The 21,127-nt window shown below is 43.4% G+C and overlaps 1 long non-coding RNA gene across 1 annotated transcript; it reads right to left on the minus strand.

Annotated features, from left to right (window-relative positions):
• Positions 1-4,620: 4,620 nt before the first annotated feature.
• On the minus strand, positions 4,621-15,509 carry LOC137362409 (uncharacterized). Its single transcript, XR_010972501.1, has 3 exons — positions 15,459-15,509; positions 13,045-13,130; positions 4,621-4,660 (listed from the first exon to the last, which is right to left on the minus strand). It is a non-coding gene; the product is annotated as an uncharacterized lncRNA (long non-coding RNA).
• Between the last annotated feature and the right edge of the window lie 5,618 nt (positions 15,510-21,127).

The raw sequence follows: 21,127 nt of genomic DNA on the forward strand, positions 1-21,127 counted from the left end.
CGTGTTGCTGTAATAAAAACAGAAAATGCTGGAAATGCTCAGTAGGTCTGGCAGCATCTGTGCAGAGAGAAACAGTTAACAGTTCAGGTCTGTTTCCTTAGCTCACATTAACTTTGTTTCTCTCTCCACAGATGCTGCCAGACCTGCCGACTATTTCAAGCATTTTCTGTTTATGTTTCAGATTTCCAGCATCCGCAGTATTTTGCTTTTGTACGTGTGTTGCTATGTCTGGGACTGTTTGAGTGCAATGCTATTGCTTTATAAACAGCGTTGAAACAAACGTTTATCTCGCTAACACACAGCACTAATACACAGCTGGATATAAACAGCAGCCTGCAGCAGAGGGTGCAGTGGATGTTTATTAACACAAATAATTCACCAACACTATATTTACTGCTATCCACAATCACACCACGCTTCATCTTAACACGTTTTACTCTTTATTTACATCAACTTCTTCCTTCCAGTAAACACTTCAATTTGGAACACAGCTTCCAAATCACCTTTATTCACAAACCCGAACACAAGCTGCAAATGCTGCAAACACACACCAGCCCAGACTTTTCCCTTTCTGTCAACCCATTCCTGCATCACTGCCTCTCCACCAACAGTTGCTGCTAGAATCATACAATCATAGAATGGCTAAAGCACAGAAGGAAGCCATTCGGCCTGACGAACCCATGCTGGCTCTCTGCTAAAGCAACTCACCTCGTCTCACTCCGCATCAGTTCAATTTCGGTGGTGGGAAAACTTCTCGAAAGAATAATTCGGGACAAAATTAATAGTCCCATGGACAAATGTGGGTTAATTCAGGAAAGACAGCATGGATTTCTTAAGGGAAAATCATGTTTAACTGTCCTGCTGGAGTTTTTTGATGAGGTAACAGAGAGGGATGATGAGGGCAATGCTGTTGATGTGGTGTACATGGACTTTCAAAAGGTCTGGCAGCATCTGAATGGTCACTGACCTGAAACATTAACTCTGTTTCTCTCTCCACAGATGCTGCCAGACCTGCTGAGTATTTCCAGCACTTTTTGTTTATATTTCAGATTTCTAGCATCTGCAGTATTTTGCTTTTATTGACTTTCAAAAGGAGTTTGATACAGTGCAACACAACAGACTTGTGAGCAAAGTTATAACTCATGGAATAAAAGGGACAGCAGTAACATGGATATGGAATTGGCTGAGTGACAGGAAACAAAGAGTAGTGAGCAATGGATGTTCTTTGGGCTGGAGGAAGGTTTGTAGTGGAGTTCCCCAGGAGTCAGTGTTGGGACCCTTGCCTTTCCTGATATATATTAATGACCTAGACCTTGGTGTACAGGGCAGAATTTCAAAGTTTATGGATGATACGAAAATTGGAAGCATTGTGAACTGTAAGGATGATAGTGTAGAACTTCAAAAGGACATAGACAAGTTGGTGGAATGGGAGGACAGATAACAGGTGAAGTTCAATGCAGAGAAATGTGAATTGATTCATTTTGGTCAGAAGAACATGGAGTGACAATATAGAATAAAGGGTACAATTCTAAAGGGGGTGCAGGAGCAGAGGGACCTGGGGGTATAAGTCATTGGTTGAGAGAGCGGTTAATAAAGCATACAGTATCCTCGGCTTTAGTAATAGAGGCATAGAATACAAGAACAAGGAGGTCATGTTGATCTTGTATAAGACACTAGCCTCAGCTGAAGTACTGCGTCCAGTTCTGGGTGCCACACTTTAGGAAAGATGTGAAGGCATTGGAGAGATTATGGAAAAGATTCATGAGAATGGTTCCAGGGATGAGGAACTTCAGTTATGAAGATAGATTGGAGAAGTTAGGACTGTTTCCCTTGGAGAAAAGAAGGCTAAGAGGAGATTTCATAGTGGTATTCAAAATGATGAGGGGTGTGGACAGAGTGGATAGGGAGAAACTGTTCCCACTTGTGAAAGGATCGAGAACGAGAGGGCACAGATTTAAAGTAATTGGTAAAAGAAGCAAAAGCGACATGGGGTAAAACTTTTTCACGCAGCGAGTGGTTAAAGTATGAACTGCCTGAGAATGTGATGGAGGCAGGTTTAATTGAAGCATTCATAGGGGAATTAGACTGTTATCCGAAAAGGAAGAATGTGCAGGATTATGGGGAGAAGACGGGGAAGTGACATGAGGTGAATTGCTCATTTGGAGAGTCAGTGCAGACACGATGGGCCAAATGGCCTCCTTCTGTGTAGTAACAATTCTGTGATTCCAATATTCAAGTCATTTATATATATGGTGGTCCTGACACTGACCCTTGTGGACATCACTGTTCACCATCTTCCATTCTGAAAAACAACCAAATACCACAACTCGCTTTTCTTGATATTTCATACATTTTTTAATCTAAGCAGATACTGACCCTCCTATTCCAGGAGCCTCAGTTTTGTTACCCTGCCTTTTATGTGGTAGTTTGTCAAACGCTTTCTGAAAATCCATATAGACAACATCCATTGCTTTCCCTTCATCAACCTTTTCTGTTATTTCATCAAAAAAATCAGTTATTTATTAATAGATGCAGCACTGAAACAGGCCCTTCGGCCCACCAAGTCTCTGCCGACCAACAACCACCCATTTATACCAATCCAACATTGTTCCCATATTCCCGACCACATCCCCCACCACCTAACTCCACTGGGGGCAATTCACAATAGTCAATTTCCCAATCAATCTGCAAGTCTTTGGCTGTGCGAGGAAACACACGCAGTCACAGGGAGAACTCAAACTGCGCACAGACATTAGCCAGAACTGAACACGGGTCGCTGGAGCTGTGAGGCTGCGGTGCTCAACACTGATCGCCCAAAATGACCGTAGCAGGACTCGAACCTACAATCTTCTGATAAATTCATTAAATACACAGAAGTCAGACGCCTTACCCATTAGCCCAAACGGCCAATAGCGAAGGAATGGAGAGGTGCTGAACCTCTCAGTTTTCGGTCTACCCAAACCAAGTTCAAGACCTGAATAATGAACCGATTGCCTCATTAGTTCTGTGAATAATACAATGATTTCATAGACAAAGTTTTGAAACATTCCTGCCCATAAATCTTGATAACAGAGAGTGTGTGGATCTCCTGACTCAGAATGTTTAATGGAAACAGTCCTCAGATCCGACAAGGAACCCCTGAACATCCACAGTAAAGACAGTGTGGATGAGGAAATGGAAGAGCCGGGAGCTGAAACTCAGGGACGGCCGAGCTCTCCTGTCATTGAGCTTGTGTGTCTGCTCTGCTCGCCGCACTTCCGGCTCTACTTTGTTTCCAATGAAAAGATGAAAAGGGCCGTTCGGTTTTCCTCTCACTGACAGCGTGTTTCACTCGGGTTAATATAACCCGGGACTTTTGCTGCTGAAATGAATTCTGCAAGGTCCCAGCAAACACACCGGCTCCCTCCTTTCTCCCCTCTTTCTACCGGATTGTTTTACCAGGAGGGGCTCAATAATAACAAACCCCCTGCAGGGAATGACCGCAAATTGAGCATCTAAATGGGGCAAGTGGGCAGCTTTCTGGGTTCTAGGTTCCCCCTACCCCGCCCCTCCCTCCCTCCAGTCCAAGCCCCTCTTCACTTTCTTTGGGACTTTGATGAGGGTGAAATGGGGAAAGTTCCCATTGATGTTTGAATGCTGAATTGCTGCAGGGATCTGCGCGCGCGCGATGTAGCCCCGCCCCCAGTGGGACGTCACTATGAGGAGTGGAGCGCATGCGCATCCTTTCCCCAACCCAGTCTGTGAGGCCAATCACACAATCAGGGGAAGATGCTTTAAATCAGCTGCTAATGGAGACTTCCCGGGCCCGGGGGAAAGGAACAAACAGCATCTGCTTCCAGCAGCCACTGCTTTGGGAGCGTGTCCGCAGATGTGCTCAGAGATTAGCATTGAGTGGTGGGAAGTTGAGGGGGAGTCGGGGAGTGTTTGTAACAGACACTGTGGAGCAGGAGCTGCTCCCGGAACATGGAGTGAGCCGGGGACACGGGGAAGGGAGAGTTCATTCTCGGACAGTGTCTGTACAGGCTCAGGGAGACACAATGGGAAGAAATCACTATTGAAAATCACTGACAATTTCACCACCCAAAGGAGAGGGAATTTTCCTGCTTTAGTTCCAGTCTCTCACTGTTTGTTGGATCGTGAACAGTGGCGGAAAAATAGCCGCAAAATAACGAGCGTTTATTGCAGACACCAGGTGAGAAGTGTGAAAGGCACGTTTTAAACAGTGGCTGCTTGTTTTCCGTTGAAATAGAAATGTGACTGTGTAAAGGTCACTGCTCTATCGGACAGTCCCAGTCATTGAGCCGTGCAGGGCTTGTGTTGTTTCTGAAAGTCACAAACTTGTTGTAAAACCACTGCAAACACCTGGTAAACAGAAGCTGAATGCTGCAGTACTGCAGTGGAGTCAGACACTGACACTGTTTGTGTTCCTGGTTTTCATTTCGCGATTGTTCATAATGATTATTATTGGGAAGATTACATTGATCGCTTTTGTATCTTCCATCTCACCAGTTCCTTCATTCCTGCAGGAAAATACATGAAGGAACCTGAATAGATGTCGTGATTCTTGGACACAAGGAAAAGTGCAGCGAGCTCGTTCCAACACACAGTCGGTACAGGATCACTCCCAAAGCACAGAGATACTGCCAGCTCATCAGTTCCACTGGAACAAACAAAAGAAGTAGTCAGACAGACACTGATCCCAAAGTCGAGAGACACATTTTCAATCCAACAGTCAAACAACAGCAGGAGAGACAGAAGTTGTTTCCATTTCACTCCAATTAAATACAGCTGACAGGTTGATACATCAATCACAGTCCAAAAACAAACCCATCATCAGATCTAAATAAACTCTGTCACCATGGTTACATTTTAAATATAAACCTTGAAAAAGAACAGACAAAATTTGCATGATTGAAAGGTACAGAATGAATGCAAGGAGGCTTCAAGGGGATTTGGACAGGTTAAGTGAATGGGCAAGAACATGGCAGATGGAATATAATGTGAATAAGTGTGAATTTCTCCACTTTGGGAGAATAAACAGAAAGACAGAGTATATCTTAAATGGTGAGAGGTTGAGAAGTGTCGATGTCCAAAGGTACCTGGGTGTCCTTGTTCATGAGACACTAAAAGCTAGTGTGCAGGTGCAGAAAGCAATTAGGAAGGCAAATGGTATGTTGGCTTCATTGAAAGGGGATTTGAGTACATGGTTAAAGATGTATTGCTTCAATTGTATAAAGTCTGGCTGAGACTGCACCTGGAATATTCTGTACTATTTTGGTTTCCTTATTGAAGGAAGGATAGACTTGTCACAGAGGGAGTGCAACAGAGATTCACCGGTCTCATCCCCTGGGATGGTGGGATTGTCTTATGATGAGAGACTGCAGAAACTGGGCCGAAATTCTCTGGAGTTTCGAAGAATGAAAGGTGATCTCATTGAAACTTACAAAATTCTTACAGGGTGTGACAGGGTAGATATGGATAGGATGTTTCCTCTGTCTGGTGCGTCTAGAACAAAAGGAAACAGACTCAGAATAAGGGCAGGCCATTTGAGACTGAGATGAGCAGGAATTTTTTTACTCAGAGGGTGGGAAATCTGTGGAATTCTTTATCCCAGTGGGCTGTGGAAGATCTATCATTTAACATATTCAAGACAGAAATCGATAGATTTCTAAATACTAACAAGATCAAGGGATATGGAGATAGCAGGAAAAATGGCGTTGAGGTAGATGATCAGTCACGATCTGTTTGAATGTTGGAGCAGGCTTGATGGGCTGAATGGCCTAATGCCCCTATTTCCTATCATCCTTTGAATCCCAATAATGTACATCGGAACGTTAGACCAAGTTATGCATTACATACCAGTTCAAAAATCCCACAGAGATTAAGACTGAAAGATACAGTATCAATTCCATTACTACAAAATGAAGGACTTGGAGCTTGCAGACCAGCCCATGTATAAGATTGAAAGTTATATTTTCATTCACAATCGTTTTCACAGAGCTAAATATTAAATACCAATCCACAACTTGTACAGGACTACCAAATAAAACCTACAACTGTAAAATACAGTTAATCCATATTTTAAATTAAACACAAGGCAAACAAATATTGATACATTAAGAGAGTGGGAAACAGTGAGAGCAGAGTGGAGCATCAAGAGCCCAGGAGAGAGAGGGAGCAAGAGTTCACTCGGAGAGCAGGGAACAGCGAGAGCACGCGTCAAAAAAGGCAAAGGAATCCACAATTAATGGGAAAACACTGAATGGTGTAGAGGAAGTGAGGGACGTTGGAGTGAATGTCCACAGATTCCTGAAGTAGTAGTCCAGGTCAATAAGGTGGTTCAGCAGGTATATGGAATCCTTTCCTTTATTAACTGAGTTATAGAATATAAGGGTGATCTGGGTGTCCATGTCAATAAGTCACTGACAGCTAACATGCAGGTGCAGCAAGCAATTGGGAAGGCTAATAGTATGTTAGCCTTTATCACAAGAGGATTTGAGTACAGGAGTAGTGAATTCTTGCTTCAATTGTATAGAACCCTGGTTAGACCGCACTTGGAGTACTGTGTACAGTTTTGGTCTCCTTACCTTAGGCAGGATATTATTGCCATGGAGGGAGTTCAACGAAGGTTCATCAGACTTGTTCCTGGGATGGTGGGATTGTCCTATGAAGAGAGATTGGGGAAACTGGGGCTGTCTTCTCTAGAGTTTTGAAGAATGAGAGGTGATACCATTGAAACCCACAAAATACTTAAAGGACAGTCAGGGTAGATGCAGCTAAGATGTTTCTCCTGGTTGGGGAGTCGAAAATCAGGGGACACAATTTCAAAATAAGGGGGAAGCCACTTAGGACAGAGATGAGGAGAAATGTTGTTACTCAGAGGGTTGTGAATCTTTGGAATTCTCTACCCCAGAGGGCTGTGGAAGCTCAGTCGTTGAGTATGTTTAAAGCAGAGATTGACAGATTTGTAAATACAAATGACATAAGGGAATATGAGGAAAGTGTGGGAAAAAGGACATTGAAGTGGATGTTCAGCCAAGATCATATTGAATGGCGGGGCAGTCTCGATGGGCTGAATGGCCGACTCCTGCTCCTATGTTTCGATGTTCCTAACTCCACATTATCGATGAGACACAGCCTCAGGCCGACTTGTCGGGTGGTGCAAACAGATAACACTGCTTCTGATCTTCACCAGAACAGAGACTGAGATGTAACATTGATCATCAAACAGACTGTGAGAGAATACAACAGAACAAAACACATGGAGAGACACTGTGGAATAACAAATAGATTTGATTGGAATGTTGAATTTTGATTGGAATGGATAAAACACCAGAAACAGCAGATTAAATTGGGATTCTCATCATTATATTGATCTGAGACAGAAAAGAGAAACTGATGGGAAGAAGGAAGAATGGAGTTTTTCACTCACCCATGAAAGCTGATTAAAAAAGGATGCAAATAACAGAGAATTTCACCAAAAAGGGAGATTAAATGCTGCCGAAACCTTGGATCGAAGGATGCCCCAACAGATCACCTGTTTAACTGTCTCCTCACTGGGGGATTTCAATCGGTGAGCAATATTATTCGCTACCTTTTTTTTGTTAAATGAACCCAGAACTGTCACTTGGAGTTAATATCTGCATTCCGACTCCTGAATATTTTCTGGACACATTTCCTGCTGAAAGAACTAAGAACTCTTCTAATTTACACAATACTATATACACATTCATCCAACCTCTTAAGCTAGCATCCTTGGTGCTGCTCTCTCTTCTCCCAAACCTCATCTTATGTGACTGTTACATCATCACTCTGACAGTGGGAGGGGTTGATCCCACTATCTTCAGCATTAACCCTTTACATCCTTATACTACACTGTCTGTCCAAACAAATGGGTGGAGGGAACTTCCTTCATTTATTCAAACACTTGAAAATCAACTCAAAGCCATCAGAGAGAGAGAGGGAGAGAGAGTGTCAGAGAACTTCCTGCATCCAGTCCTGACCCTGTCACACTCAGCAGCTGCTCACCCAGACCCCACTCTCCTCAACACTGAACATTGTTACAGAGACCCTTCAAATAATGTTTATAAAAGGCGGAAAAATTCAAAGTTCATCGCAGCCGGATTGAATGGAACAAAGTTTAATATCTTCTCACCGTCTCTCAATACCCACGAGATATAGGTTTTCTTATTTGGTTCCTTTGATTTTTCTTGTTCCTGATTGACAAATATTCCAAACCTCGGATCAACCTTCCCACTCGCGTCATGTCCCCAGTCTCGGTTAAAAGCAACACATAACGACACAAACACTCTGAAACATACAACGCAGTCACACTTTCCTTCAGTGAGATTAATGTCGAGCTGTTTTCCAGATTGAATGTAACCGTGAACAAATTTGTGTCAAAGAAGTTGCCTTTGGCGTATCAGCACTGAATTTCTGGACAAGGAGGAACAGCCATTCCCAACTCACATCCTTCACAAAGGCTGTTTTCTCCTGTGACTGAAATTCATCATGTAATTTGAATTCCAAGTTCAAGTTCACAAAACAGAGATATAAATGATTGACAAGGAAACTTCTGAAGCATATCACAAATGTGAAATAAGGCTCTGCTGGGAGTTGAACCCAGGCTCTTCTGTTTACTAGACAGGTGCTTTAACCAACTAAGCTACAGAGAAAAATCACAAATGCTTGCGTAGTTGAAATCAGAGGAGGATCGGTTTATTCTCATCACACGTCTCCACTGGTCACAACATATTTTAACTTTTCCTATTTACTGATACATTCATATACTCTATTTTTCCCAAAACTGAGAATGGAGGTGGAGGGGCGACATGATAGAGGTTGACAAAGTTATGAGTGGCAGAGACAGAGTGGATAGTCAGAAGCTTTTTCACAGGGCGGCAGAGTCAGTTACGAGGGGACATAGGTTTAAGGCAAGAGGGGCAAAGTTTAGAGGGGATGTGCGAGGCAAGTTCTTTACACAGAGGGTGGTGAGTGCCTGGAACTTGCTGCCGGGGAAGGTGGTGGAAGCAGGGAAGATAGCGACGTTTAAGAGGCATCTTGACAAATACATGAATAGGATGGGAAGAGAGGGATACGGTCCCCTGAAGTGCAGAAGGTTTTAGTTTAGACAGGCATCAAGATCGGCGCGGGCTTGGAGGGCCGAATGGCCTGTTCCTGTGCTGTACTGTTGTTTGTTCTTTGTACATAGATAACACGTTTATAGATGTGGTCACCCCACAGCTTAAGAGTATGCAGGGAGAGAGGGAATGACCAGGCAGTCAAAAAGAATCAGGCAGGTAGTGCAGGACACCCCGAGTGCGTCTCACTCTCCAGCAGGTATTCAGTTCTGAATACAGAGGACAATGATGCTTCACCTGGGGAGTGCAGCCGGAGCCAAGTCCATGACACCATGGGTGACTCAGCAGCAAAGGGGAGTACAGGGAAGACTGGAAAAGCCATAGTGATAGGTGATTCAATCGTCAAGGGAACAATCAGGTGTTTCTATGGCCACAGACGTGAATCCAGGAATGGAGTGTTGGCTCCCTGGTGCCAGGGTCAAGGATGTCATTGAGCAGTTGCAGAGCACCCTGAAGCGGGAGGGTGAACAGCCAGCAGTGGTAGTCCACATCAGAACCAACAACATAGGTAGATATAAGGATGTTGTGCTGCAGTCAGAACTTAGGGAGTGAGGTAAGAAATTAGCAAGCAGGACATCAAAAGTAATAATCTCTGGATTACTCCCAGTGCCACGTGCAAGTGAGTACAGGAATAGATGGATAAGACAGATGAATGTACAGGAATAGATGGATAAGACAGATGAACGTGTGGCTGGAAAGATGGTGCAGGAGGGAGGACTTTAGATTTTTGGGACAGGTTGGACGGGTTGCACCTGAACCGAGCCAGGACGGAGTTCCTTGCAGGATGTTTTGCTAGTGCTGTTGGGGAGGGTTTAAACTAGTTTGGCAGGGAGATGGGGACTGGAAGGTAGAGTCAGATCAGAAATGAAAATGGAAGGCAGAAAATTAATGGAGTCTGGAAGAGAGAGGAAACACTGATTAGAAACTTCAAAACAAAAAATGTTGGCAGTGCTCAAGGATATCTAAATCAATGCAAGGAGTATAGCAAATGAAGCAGATGAGCTCAGGGCACAGTTAGACACATGGCAGTATGATATCATAGCTATTACACAAACATGGCTAAAGGAGGGACAGGCGTGGCAGCTCAATCTTCCTGGTTACAGGGTTTTCAGACGTGAGAGGGAAGGGGATAAAAAAGGAGGGGGAGTGGCAATTTTGGTCAAAGAAACTATTACAGCTGTGAGGAGGGATGATATGTTGGAAGGTTTATCAAATGAGACCGTATAGATTGAGCTGAGGAACAGAAAAGAGGCAATCACACTGCTGGGAGTGTACTATAGACCCCTAAACAGTCAGAGGGAGATGGAAGAGCAGATATGTAGGCAAATATCTGAGAAGTGCAAGAACAATAGGGCAGTAACAGTTGGGGATTTGAACCACCCCAACATTAACTGGGATATTTTTCGTGTAGAGGGAATTGAGGGAGCAGAATTCTTGAGGTGCATTCAGGAGTACTTTTTTAGCCAATATGTAGCAAGTCCAACAAGAGAGGGTGAAGTTTTAGACTTAGTTTTAGGAAATGAAGAGGGGCAGGTGGAAGGAGCGGCAGTGGGACAGCAATTTGGTGGTAGTGATCATAATTCAGTCAGTTTTAATATAATTATGGAAAGGACAAGGACAGAACAGGAGTTCGAGTTCTCAATTGGGGTAAGACCAACTTTACTAAGGTGAAGATTGATTTACCGAAAGTGGACTGAAAACAGGTAGTTGAAGGTAAATCAGTGTCAGAGCAGTGGGAAGAATTCAAAGGGGAGATTCCAGGGGTTCAGAGTCAACATGTTCCCACAAAGAAAAAGGGTGGGAAGGCCAAATCTAGAGCCCCATGGATGTCAAGGAGTTTACGGGTATAATAAGGCAGTAAAGGAAAGTTTATGCCCAACACAGAGAACTGAATACTACAGAAAGCCGAGAGGAGTATAGAATGTGGAGGGGGGAAATAAACATTGAAATTAGGAAAGTTAAGCGAGAGCATAAAAGAATATTGGCAATCAAAATTATGGTGAACCCAAAGATGTTTTATCAATACATTGAGAGTAAAATGATAAATAAGGAAAGAGTAGGGCACAGAAAAGACCAAAAAGGTAACCTATGTGTAGAGCAGAAGATGCTGGCATTGTTCTGAATAAATACTTTGCATCTGTCTTCACAAAAGAGGGGGAAGATGCATATATTGTAGATAAGGAAGAGGGGTGTGAAGTATGGATGTGATCCATACAGAGGGAGAGAGGACACATTAATGGGATTAGTGTATATGAAAGTTGATAAATCACCAGCGCCGGATGGAATGCACCTCAGGCTGTTAAAAAGAAGCAAGAGAGGAAATAGCAGAAGAGCTGATCATCATTTTCCAGACCTCACTGGATACAGGTGTGGTGATGGAGGATTGGAGGACTGCTAACGTTGTACCTTTGTTTAAAAAGGGAGTGAGGGAGACCAAATAATTACAGGCCAGTCAGTCTAACATCAGTAGTGGGCAAATTATTGGAATCTATTCTGAGAGACAGGATAAAATGTTACTTCGAAAGGCACAGATTAATCAAGGATAGTCAGCATGGATTTGTTAAGGGAAGATCTTGTCTAACCAACTTGATCGAAATTTTGAAGAATTAAGAAGGAAGATAGATGAGGGTAGTGCAGTTGATGTAGTCTTCACGGATGTAAATGTAGGGGGTATGAGTTTGCAGATGGCACAAAGATTGGCTGTGTGGTAAATAGCAAGGAGGATAGCTGCAGACTGCAGGAAGATCTTCATGGTCTGGTCAGATGGACAGAAAAATGGCAAATGGAATTCAATTCAGAAGTGTGAGTTGATGCACTTGGGGAGGTTAAACAAGGCAAAGGAATACACAATTAATTGGAGAAGACTGAGAGGTGTAGAGGAAGTGAGGGACCTTGGAGTAAATGTCCACAGATCCCTGAAGGTAGCAGGACAGGTCGTTAAGGTGGTAAGAAGGCACATGGAATCCTTTCCTTTATTAGCCGAGGTACAGATTTAAGAGCAGGGAGGTTATGCTGGAACTGTATAAATCATTAGTCAGTCCACAACGAATACTGTATGCAGTTCTGATCACCTTATTACAGAAAGGATGTAATTGCACTAGAGAGGGTGCAGAGGAGATTCACGAGGATGTTGCCGGGATTGGAAAAATGCAGCTATGAGGAAAGACTGGATAGGCTCGGGCTGTTCTCCTTGGCACAGAGAAGGCTGAGGGGAAATCTCATTGAAACATACAAAATTTTGAGGTGCCTGGATAGAGTTGTAGTGAAGGGCCTATTTACCTTAGCAGAGAGGTCAGTGACTGGGGGAAACAGATTTAAAGTGATCTACACTAATGGAATTGATTCTGTATCTTTCCATTTCACAGTGTGGGTGAGTTCTGAACTGGTATCTAATTTGTGTCTCAGGTTACAATATCTTTCAGCACCTTAGAAACTTTCTCTGTAATGAATGTTGAACTTGTATGTAACTTGTATCTCAGGGTACACTATGGGGATGTTTAAACATCCTTTATCATGAATGGATGTGAGCTTTGAGTATGGTATTTAATTTAAATCTCAGGGTACAGCATTACGTTAGATTCTGTGCCATTCAATCAGTACCATGTGCCAATTCTATCTGATATTTAATTGATAGCTAAGTCTGCATTATATTTAGATTGACACATTGTATTTCAATATGTTAATGTGTGTGACTTTGACCTGGGATTGATGTATCTGACTGTCAATGGGACTGAATTGGGGTGAAATGGAAACAACTTATTTCTCTCCTGCTTTGTTTGATTGTTGGATTGAAAATGTGTCTCTGGAACTCGGGATCAATGTGGGCCTGACTACTTCTGCGGTCTGAGACCAGGGAACTGATGAACTGTCTATCCCTCTGTACTCTGAGTGATAATGTACCTACTGTGTGTGAGAGGAGCTGGCTGCACTGTTCCTTGTGCCTCGAGTGCAGCAACCATCACATTCATCACGATTCCTTCAAGTATTTGCCTGTATGAAGAAAAAATATGTCTTAACTCAAGAACAGGGGAGGTGCAAAATATCAAAGAGGTGAATTTAATTTTGCAATTAATAATCATTAAAAACACCCACAAATGAAAACCAGTGTCAGTATCTGTCTCCACTGAAGTACTGAAGCTCCCAGCTCCTGCATCACAAGTGTTCTGGGCAGATCCATCCAGACAAAACACTGCACTGGGATCGTCCCAACTGCTCGATGCTCTACACATATTTCCAGCCACCCTGCTTCATATGCACAAATAAAGAAAAATAAAGCCCCATATGTATATCCCTCAATTCCTTTCTTCCCATACAGTTGTTCCACCTCCCCTTAAATGCATCGATATTATCGCCTCGACCTCTCCCTGTGGTTGCAAATTCCAGATTCTAAACACTCACTACATTAATACCTTTTTCATGAATTCCTCATTGGTTTTATGAATGTTGATTTTATATTTTTGGCTCTTGTTTCAGACAACACCACAAGAGGAAACATATCTGCATGTATTCTATAGAAGCCCTTCATTATTTCCTCACTTTTTTCATTTGTTCATGTGCTGTAGGCATCACTGGCTATGCCAGCATTTATTGCCCATTCCAAATTGCCCTTGACAAAATGGTGGTGAGCTGCCTTCTTGAGCTGCTGCAGTCCTTGAGATGTAGGAATTCCAACGGTGCTGTTTGGAAGGGAGTTCCAGGATTTTGACCCAGCGACAGTGCAGGAATGGTGATATAGTTCCAAGTCAGGATGGTGTGTGGCTTGGAGGGGAACTTGCAGGTGGTAGTGTTCCCATGTATCTGCTGCCCTTGTCCTTGTTGGTGGTAGAGGTTCCAGGTTTGGAAGGTAATGTCGAAGAAGCCTTGGTTTGTTGCTGCAGTGCATCTTTTAGCTGGTACGCACTGCTGCCACTGTGCATCAGTGGTGAATGGAGTGAATATTGAAGGTGGTGGATGTGGGCAATCAAACAGGCTACTTGAGTGTTGTTGGAGCTGCACTCATCCAGGCAAGTGGGCAGTATTCCATCACACTCCTGACTTGTGCCTTGTGAATGGTGGACGGATGTGGGGAAACAGGAGGTCAGTTACTCGCCGCAGAATTCCTAGCCTCTGACCTTGCTCTTGCAGTCACAGCACTTATATGGCTGGTCCAGTTCAGTTTCTGGTCAATGGTAACCAATGGTCAATGTTAATGGTGGGGGATTCAGTGATGGTAATGCCATTGAACATCAAGGGGAGATGATTAGATTCTCTCTTGTTTGAGATGGTCATTGCCTGGCACTTATCTGATGCCAATGTTACTTGCCACTTATCAGCCCAAGCCTGGACGTTGTGCAGGTCTTGCTGCATCTGGGTATGGGCTGCTTCAGTATCTGAGGAGTCATGAATGGTGCTGAACATTGGGCAATCATCAGAAAACATCCACACTTCTGGCCTTGTGATGGAGGGAAGGTTGTTGATGAAGCTGCTGAAGATGGTTGGGCCTAGAACACGAGCCTAAGGAATTCCAGCTGTAATGGCCGGAGACTGAGATGATTGACCTGAACAACCACAGCCATCTTCCTTAGTGCTAGGTATGACTGCAAACAGCAGAGCATTTTGCCCCGATTTCTATTTACATTGGTTTTGCTAGGGCTGCCTTGTTGCCATACATGTCAAAGGCTGCCTTGATGTCAAGGGCAGTCACTCCCACCTCACAATGCAATGTTTCTTTAACTCTAAAATAAAAGCAAAAGTCTGTAGATGCTGGACATATGAAATAAACAAAAATGCTGGAAATACTCAGCAGTTCAGGCAGCATTTGTGGAGGGAGAAACACAATTAACATTTCAGGTCTGTGTCCTTTCATTTTACAATATGCTTTATGTCCTGGTAGATAACAGTGCATTCAGTCTGCAGTAATGGAATTAATACTGTATCCTCCAGTCTGACCACTTGTGAGATTTGTGGAGTGGTGTGTAACATGTAGCTCAGTCTGCAGTCTGGTTACATTATTGAGATTAATTCTGTACTTTACAATCAGGTACTGTTTGTCTGTTCGATCTGACATTGAATTTGTAGTTCAGGCTGCTGTCCTGTGAGAGTGACACAGTGCCTTGCAATCTGATAGTGGGTGTGATTTTGGACTGGGATTGATGTATCTACCTGTCAGTGGGACGGAGTTGGGGTGAAATGGAAACAACTTCAGTCTGTCACGCTCTGTGTGACTGTTGGATTGACTGTTAGTCTCTGGAAATTGGGATCAGTGCCAGTCTGACTAGTACTGCTGGCAGTGATTGTGGAACTGATGTCTCTTTTCTCTCTGAGTGATACTGTCCTTGCTGTGTGTGAGAAGCCGGCTGCACTTCCCCTTGTGCTGAGGCATCATTCTATTTATTCTGCTTCCTTCAAGTATTTGCCTGTAGAAAGAAAAAGTATTTATTATAATTCAGGAAGAGGTGTGGTGGAAGTTACAAGAGAGACCAAAACAATCTTTGAATGAATAATCATTGTGAACAATCACAAAGGAAACCCAGCAACACAAACAGAGTCAGTGTCTGATTCCACTGCAGTCCTGCAACCCCCAGCTACTGCATACCAGAGGCTTTGGCCGTTTTACAACAATTAAATAACATCCAGAAACAATCCACTGGGCCATGAATGGGACTGACCGACGGAACAGGGACTTTTACACAGGTCAGATTTCCAGTTCCCGCTCCCATGGTCTAACCGTTCAAGCGAAACCAAACAGCCGCTGTTTAAAATGTGTCCTTCACACTTCTCACCTGGTGCCTATAATAGATTCTCTTTGTGTAACTCCCCACATTCTGACTGTCCGCTTCGATTTCCACACTTCACTGTCCAATAACAATAAACTGCGGGACCAGGCTGGATCGCTCTCTTTGAGCTGGCACGGACATGTTGGGCCGAATGGCCTCATTCTGCGCCGGAAATTTTCTATGTTTCTGTTTGCTGAATTGTTGCCTGAATCTGCGCCTGCGCTCCCCTCCCCCAGCACTGCCTGTGAGCGGAAGAAGATGGTTTAAAACAGCCGCGAATGGAGAGATCCCGGTCCCGGGGAAAGGGAGCAAACAGCAGCCTCCTTCCAGCAGCACATCGCTTTGGGAGCGTGTCCGCAGATAGACTCAGAGATCAGCATCGAGTCCGGGGCAAGTTCAGGGGCAGACGGGGGCTGTTTGTAAGAGGCGGAATGGAGAATCAACTGGTCCCGGAACATGGGGTGAGTGGGGGAAGGGAGAGGCCATTCTCAGGCTGTGTGTCGACGGGGAAAGGAGACAGAATGGGAAGAACCTGTTACTGCAGTGCAGTCAAACAATGATAATATTTGTATGACTGGGCTTCCTTTGTGGGGGCTCATTATTATTCGAGAGATTAAATTCATTAAAATCCTGTATCTTCTATCTCACCTGCATTTTAGTTATAAACATACTTTTGTTCAAACAGACAAATAATTGAATGAACCAGAATAAATGTGATGTTTCCTCCACCCAAGTTACAAGGAAGAGTGTCACCAGCTCCTTCTCACACACCGTCCGTACATTATCATTCACAGAGCGCAGAGAGACAGACAGGTCATCAGTTCCACAGTCTCAGACAGCAGAAATAGTTCCAGAGACACATTTTCAATCCATCAATCAAACAGAACAGGAGAGACGGACGTTGTTTCCATGTCACCCCAACTCAGTACCACTGACAGGTAGATTCATAAATCCCAGTCCAAATTCTCACCCACTATCAAATTATCAGTGTGTCAATCCCACAATAGTGCAACCTCAGCTACAAATTAAATACACATAGAACTGACACATGGTTCCCTTTTCAAAGCTATAGAATTAAGGGCGGTGCAGTGGTTAGCACCGCAGCCTCACAGCTCCAGCGACCCGGGTTCAATTCTGGGTACTGCCTGTGTGGAGTTTGCAAGTTCTCCCTGTGTCTGCGTGGGTTTCCTCCAGGTGCTCCGGTTTCCTCCCACATGACCAAAAGATTTACAGGTTGATAGGTAAATTGGCCATTATAAATTGCCCCTAGTATAGGTAGGTGGGAGGGAAATATAGGGACAGGTGGGGATGTGGTAGGAAGATGGAATTAGTGTAGGATTGGTATAAATGGGTGGTTGATGGTCGGCACAGACTCGGTGGCCGAAGGGCCTGTTTCAATGCTGTATCTCTAAACTAAACTAATATAATCTGAGATTCAAGTTAAATACCAGCCCAATATTTACACATGTTATCAGTTTATTATCAGTATTAATTCCCATAATGTGTCCAGACATATACATTAGATACTAGTCCAAATCTCAAGTGCATAATCAGATTGAGAGATTCTGAAATATAGTATAACCTGAGATACAAACTCAGATTCCAGTTTAAAACTCATCCGGATTGTGAAACTAAAAGATACATTATAAATTTGATGAGTTTAGTCTGAGCTATAAATTACATACCAGTCCTGAAACCTCATAGTGTCAGATGGAAGATACTGTACAATTCCAGACTGAGCTCATTTTACACACAAGTCCAAGATTCTCCCTCAGAGTCAGACTGAATGGCATTGATCAAATTGATTAGTACAGCCTGAGTTACATTTGCACATCAATCCTGTATCAGATTGAAAGATACATTATCTTTCGCTATTATGTTCACAGTGACAGATATTTAATACTTGGCAAAACTTCAAACATATTGTCTGCTTAAAACCAACCACATCTGTGGCCTGTTGCTGTGCTGACATTTTATGCAGAATGAATCCAGGCCTGCAAACAGTCCCAGGGACGGAAGGTTATACAATGAATCCCCCACTCACACAGAGTACCAGATACTGACAGATAAAGTGATGCTGATGCACATGCTCAGTGCCAGATCCTGAAAAGTATAGGTTGATTATTGCACTAACTCACAGTACCTCAGCCCGAGTCATCTAAAGCATCCTAACACACAAATAGTAGCACTGAGAGATTGAGAAAGAGTCCAAAACTCACATCGAGGACCAGGCACTGACAGATATAAAAGGAAAACTACACACACACGGATATAGGATTGGCTAACTCACAGAAAACAGAGAGTGGGGATAAATGGAGCATATTCAGATTGGCAAACTGTAACTAATGGAGTGCCACAGGTACAGTGCTGGGGCCTCAACTATTTATGGTCAATATTAATAACTTGCATGAAGGGACCAAGTATATTGTTGCCAAATTTGTAGATGGTACAAAGATAGGTAGGAAAGCAAGTTGTGAGGAGGACAAAATGTGTCTGCAAAGAGATATAGATAGGTTAAGTCAGTGGGAAAACATTTGGCAGATGGAGTATAATATGGGGAAATGTGAGATTGTCTACTTTGGCAGGTAGAATAGAAAAACAGAATATTATTTACATAGAGAGAGACTGCAGAATGCTGCTGTACCAAGGAATCTGGGTGTCCAGGCACATGAATTACAAAAATGGTAGCATGAAGGTATAGCAAGTAATTAGGAAGGCAAATGGAATGTTGGCATTTTTAGCAAGGGGAATGGAGTTTAAAAGTAAGGAAGTTTTGCTATAACTTTACAGGGCATTAGTGACATCCCAATTCCATACAGTTTTGGTCTCCTTACATAAGGAGGAATATACTTGCATTGTAATCAGTTCAAAGAAGGTTCACTCGACTGATTGCTGGGATGTTGGATTGTCTTATGAGAAAAAGTTGAGCAGGTTGGGCCTATACTCACTGGAGTTTAGAAGATTGAGTGGTGATCTTATTGAAACCTGTAAGATTCTCAGTGGGCTGGACAGGTAGATGTGGGGGATTATAGAATTAGGGGCCAGAGTTTAAGATAAGCAGTCTCTCTTTCAAGAAGGAGATGAGGAGGAATTTCTTCTCTGAGAGGGTTGTTAATCTTTGGAATTCTGCTCTCCAGAGGACTGTGGAGGCTGTGTCATTGAATATATTCAACGCAGCGATAGACAGGTTTTTGATCGACAACAGAGTCAATGGTTATGGGGGCAGGCAGGAAAGTGAAGTTATGGCCACAATCAGAACAGCCATGATCTTATTGAGTGGCAGAGCAGGCTTGATGGGCCAAATGGTCTACTCCTGTCCTATTTCGTATCTTCTTATGTTCTTACACACTCACACACACACACACACACACACACACACACACAACCAATGTGTGGCGGATCTAGAATTAATCCCACTTTCATACACAATACCAGTGACTGAAAGGTACAGAATTAATCCCACAGATAGATACAGTACCACCGACAGGTACAGAATGAATCCCATGCTCACAGTCAGCACCCGGGATCGAAAGATACACGTGATTCCTGCCCTCACATAACAATATCAGACTGAGTTACAGAATGATTTACACATTCATACTGGGCACCAATGACTGCGAATTAATTCATCCCACAATCACACACACTACCAAAGGCTGACAGATACAGAATTAATCCCACACTCCTATGTAGTAGCAAAGACTGACACATACAAAATCATTCTCAAATACTCCGACAGTACCTGGCAGATTCAGTGACTGCCAAACTCACATAAATCACCAGAGACTGACAGATAAAGAATGAACTCACACACACACACAGAGATACTGACAGATATAGCTTGAATTCCACACATACAGAACCACTGACAGATTCAGACTGAGTCCCAAATCACATAACATTCCAGAGACTGACAGAATGAATCAAATACTCACACACAGTGCCACTGACAGAATGTATTCCACACTCACATAAAATACCGAAGACTGCCAGATACAGAATGTATCTCACACTTACACAAAGTACCAGTGAGTGACAGGTACAGAATGAATCCCACATTCACACATGACGTTAGAGATGGACAGCCAAAAAACAATAAGACTGCCAGAATAGATAGAATTCACATCAAAATTCTAAAATATGGCAGAGAAACACTCGACACAAATACATGTCTCATTTCCCTCATCTGGAAGGAGGAGAGCATGACAGGGGATCGCCGTGATGCGGTAATTGTGATCATCTTTAAAAAAAGTTGACACGACCGACTGTGTTAACTATAGAGGGGTATCCCTGCTGTCCACCACAGGGAAGGTCATCACAAGAGTCCTTCTCAACTGCCTCCTCCCCGTGGCTGAAGAGCTCCTACTGGAATCACAATGTGGATTCTGTCCATCAACAGGCACAGTGAACATAATCTTCACAGCAAGACAACTTCAAGAAAATGTAGGGAGCAGCAGCAACTTTTATACATGGCCTTCTCTGACCTGACAAAGGCCTTCGACTCTACCAACCGAGAGGGATTATGGAATGTCCTCCTCAAACATACTGCACTACGACATGCAAGATGTAATCCTTGCCAACGGATCTATCACTGACCCTATCCGAGTGCAAACTGGGGTCAAGTAAGGCTGTGTCATCGGCACCAATGCTCTTTTCCATCTTCCTTGCTGCAACACTCCACCTCATCTCCTCACACTCAAACACAGTACCTGACAGAGACAGAATGAATCCATACAGCACCAGAGACTGAGTTACCAAATTACATAAAACACTCAAACACAGTAGCCTAGACTAAAAATGAAATTAATTGCATACTCACATGCAATAGCAGAGACACAACGACACAGAATCAGTCAATAAGTGTCCTCCTAACAACAGCCAGGGCATTTCCAGGAAGCTCCACACAGGGAGCAGCTCTTTCAATATAAACTGGGGCTGGAGAGAGTCTTTGTGCAATATACTTCCTGATTTCAGTACGGGGATTTGTGATTGGTTGCAAATATTTAATCTGATTGGATGGCGAAAGAGACCAAATGTCGAATTACAATATTAAATCGTTGGGACATCATTCCAAATCACCCAATCACAATCTTTACTTTCCCCCATCCCTCATTAGCATAGAGCTGTGGGATTGTCTATTTAATCCGCACTCGGAAGGGGTTTGGTTTATTTCTGTGTCTGAAATTGAAACTAAAGATGGTTGAGGAGAAGAAGAAGGTAGCTGCTAAGAAG

This window comes from Heterodontus francisci, unplaced genomic scaffold (genome assembly GCF_036365525.1).
Source record: "Heterodontus francisci isolate sHetFra1 unplaced genomic scaffold, sHetFra1.hap1 HAP1_SCAFFOLD_52, whole genome shotgun sequence".
Taxonomy (NCBI): domain Eukaryota; kingdom Metazoa; phylum Chordata; class Chondrichthyes; order Heterodontiformes; family Heterodontidae; genus Heterodontus; species Heterodontus francisci.